The sequence below is a fragment of the Bos indicus x Bos taurus genome, chromosome 13 (assembly GCF_003369695.1).
Source record: "Bos indicus x Bos taurus breed Angus x Brahman F1 hybrid chromosome 13, Bos_hybrid_MaternalHap_v2.0, whole genome shotgun sequence".
NCBI classification, from domain to species: domain Eukaryota; kingdom Metazoa; phylum Chordata; class Mammalia; order Artiodactyla; family Bovidae; genus Bos; species Bos indicus x Bos taurus.
In genome coordinates, this window is record NC_040088.1 from 11523260 (window position 1) to 11526937 (window position 3678).

Below are 3678 nucleotides of genomic sequence, written 5' to 3' on the forward strand. Positions count from 1 at the left end.
GGACACCAGTCATTTTGGGATCGGACCCACCCTAAAGTCTCCATCATTAACTAGATTACCTCTGTAAAGACTCTGTCTCCAAATAAGGTCACATTCTTAAGTAGTGGGGTTGGGACTTCAACATATGAATTTCCATATGTGGGTGTGGGGTGGGGAGGGTGGGGGAGGAAGTTTCAATCCATAACAGGCACCTATAGCATCCATAGCAGAATATTAGAAATGTCATGATCAGCACGGTCCTTGCAGGCTTTTATATGTCATGCTGCCCTAGGCCATCTCGAGTTGCCATGGCACTGGTTTCCTGGAAAGGGGTCAGAAAAGTCTTTCTTGCCTGAGCCACAATGGTGACATTCCTGTCTGTCTCCCAGGGCTTCATCCCAGACAGCTCAACGTGCCAACAGTCTCCGGGGTGCTGGCCAGCTTATGCCTTGTCGGGTCAGGCCTGTTTAACTCCTTGTCTCTCTTACTGAGAAAGTCTGAGAAATTCAATTATTATATTCATTTATTTGGCATCCACTTCTATTATGCTTACTATGCACCAGGCATTATTCTAAGCACCTTGCACATATTAACTCATTTAATTCTCGTATCAATCCTATGAGGCAGCTGCTGTTTTCACCTCCTATATGATCAAATGGAGGCAAAGAGAGGTTAATTTGTCTAGGATTTCATGATTAGCAAGTGGGTGAGCTGGGGTTTTAACCCAAGCAGAGTTGCTCTGAACAACCACATTATGAAGGGGAAGCAATGTGGCAGGAATATAAACTTTGACATCAGAGAAATGTGAATTTGGATTTCAGCTAGTGAGCAGAACTGGAAATTTCCATCACTGCCTGACCCACAAATAGTTTTTCTAAGAAGAATAAGCCCACCCCCTAGTTCTCCTGCTTATGTTCTACTATGTCACTCCAGGTCTCAGGTGATTGGACTGAGGTGGACATGTGACTCAAGGGTGCTCCACTTGTTGGCTGGGACCCAAGGATGGCAAGTCAGATTTCACTCTCTGGCATTCGCTAAGAGGCTTGAGCAGTGAGGATGCGAGCTGAAACCTTTTGGTCCAGAGGCATCGTTGAACTGGAATGGTCATTTTGGGTCAGATGCAAGTTTGAATTAGAAGACAGTAGAAGGTGGCACAGTGGTAAAGAATCTGCCTACTGGTACAGGAGGTGCAAGAGATGCAGTTTCCATCCCTGGGTAGGGAAGATCCCCTGGAGGGGGAAAAAGGCAACCTGCTCCAGTATTCTTACCTGGAAAATTCCATGGACAGTGGAGCTTGACAGGCTACAGTTCATGGGGTTGCAAAGAGTCAGACATGACTGAGGGACAGAGCACGCGCGCACGCGCGTGCGTGCGTGCGCGCACACACACACACACACACACACACAAGATACATGTGGGCCACTGGAGGACTGCTTTCAGCAGTGGGAAGAAGGGAGCAGAGCGCAGAGAGAGACAGTGATGCCTCATGCTAGAGCAGAGGTTGTTCCCAAGAAGGAAAGACAAGAGGCACACACACTGTTGCTGACCCTCCCCTTCACTGGTGCCCTTACACATTCAGCTTCTGTGCACGTTGGCTGCTAACACCTTAAAGTTGTTCCTTCCCCAGAGAAACCCTCAACCTTAGGGCTTTCCAGCCAGGTGGGTTAGTTCCTCTGTCCCCAGCAACCAGCTGCAAGGACTGACTCACATGAAGTACAGGAGGCTGGCGTCCCGACTCAAGATGAGGCCGACTCTGTGCCATTCATACCCTGGAGCTCCCTGTGTGATCAGGCTGGACCTGGTCTCCACCTGAGATGACATTCCTGCTTAGATTTCCTCTCTCCCCTTCCCTGTCCTGATTCCCTCTCACCTTCCTCCTAGGAGCCTCCCTCAATAATCACTTGCACAAGAATTCCCATCTCAAGGGCAAGTTGGATTCTCAAGAAACAAAGACAGGTACCTTGGTTCTTGACTGCTGTCCCCTTTAAGGCTCATAACATTTGGTCTTGTTGAATTTCCTATCCTAGGATTCTGAGTCACCTATTTTTTTTCTTTCTTTCTTTTTTTTTTCCAACTGTTGGACTCCACAAGAATCAGAAAGCACTGATGGACAGCCAACCCATTCCCATGGTGCCCTGAGTGAAGACAAGTCAGCTTAGATATATTATGGACTAAAATCCCACTACATAAGGCTCCAAGCAGTGAGAGGAACTGAGTCACTTATTTTCTGTATAAGGACCTGATTGAGTTAGACCAGAATGGCCTCTCTGTTTCTCACAGCTGAGCAAGTGCAAATTGAGTGAATTTGGTAAAGTTTGTGAATCATTCTTAATCTGACTCCATCTGGAAAATGGGCCCATTATTCCCCTAACTTTAGTGCTTGCTTTAGTGACTTAAGAGAATGTATTTTGTGACAGCTTATAGCATTGTGATTGGTTTAGAGTAGGCACTCTGTTAGTGAGTTCTAGGCTTTTTGTTTGTTTCTTTCATTCTTTTTTTTTTTTAATAATATACTCTTTCTCCCTTACTCAATTCAGCCTGGGGAAGCATTAAGAGAAAATTTATCAGAGTACTGTATGACTTTCAAAGCACTATGGAAATGTGGGAGTTCAAAGAACTATAAATTTAGAGTCCCAGAGGTCCAAGTTCAATTCTCTAGCCCACTGCTTCTCAAATTATAATGATCTTATGAATCACTTGGGGTTATTGTGAACATGCAGACTCTGATTCAGGAGGTCTGAGTGGAGCCCAAGACACAGCCTTTGTAACAGGGCTCCAGGCAGTGCCAATGTGCTGGTCCTCAAAACAGCAAAACTTTGAGTGGGAAAGCTCTAATCTGTCTTTCGGTTCCAGAGTGATTTTTTTTTCCTCCCCACACAGTCAACCTGAATGGCAGGCTCTTCCCTTTACATAGCATTTTGCACCTCCTGTGAGATGTGGTTCCTGCCAATAAGGAGAGCTCAGTGGTTGAGGCAGCCAGGAAAGCTGTCGGTTGTAAAGGAAGGTATGTGGTAACTAGAGCAGGGAGGTGGGAGGCTGCTGAGGGGCCTTGCTCCTGGAAAAGGAGTCAGGAAAGTCTCCTTGGTGGGAGGAGCTCTCAGTCTATCACTGCCCAGATATCCCCGATTCCTACGTGCCTGCTCCCATACGCAAGGACCACACACAAGAATCCCGGGACTTCTATGACATCTCACCTCCTGTTTCCTGGACCCTGCTGTTGGTGCCCTGTCTTCTGGACAATATTATCCACACCTGAACCCACTGTGTTTCTGTGGCCATGGCCTTGAACTTCCCAGCTGCCTATGTATTGACATTAGAGGTCCTGGCCTGCCTCTTTCTGATCCAGGGTCTGTTTTGACACCATGAATAAAATGAGAGGTTCAAGCAGTTCCAGTTATGAGGGGGGGGGGGGGCGGGATGTGTGTTATTTCCACAACATTTAGTGCATTTCCTTTTTTCATTATAATCCTGGCCAAGTCCTTACAAACATTATCCTTTCCAAACCGAGATTGGTTTTCCGTGTTCATGGATGCCAACAGCTGGGGTAGGTTTCCGCCATCTGTTCACTTTCTCCTTTGCCATTCTTCTTTCTTTGCCCCTGTTTTCCCTCAGGGTTCTCAGCATGGAGGCTTTGTCTAGGAAAGGCCACTGTCGGCCTGAGTAGGGGGAGGAGGTCTTCTGCTTTTTGTTAAGCCACCT

At 46.9% G+C, this 3678-nt stretch overlaps 1 non-coding gene across 1 annotated transcript; it reads right to left on the reverse strand.

The window, feature by feature from the left end:
- Positions 1–2051: 2051 nt before the first annotated feature.
- On the reverse strand, positions 2052–2202 carry LOC113903755. Its single transcript, XR_003514294.1, has one exon. It is a non-coding gene; the product is annotated as a small nucleolar RNA SNORA79 (small nucleolar RNA).
- Between the last annotated feature and the right edge of the window lie 1476 nt (positions 2203–3678).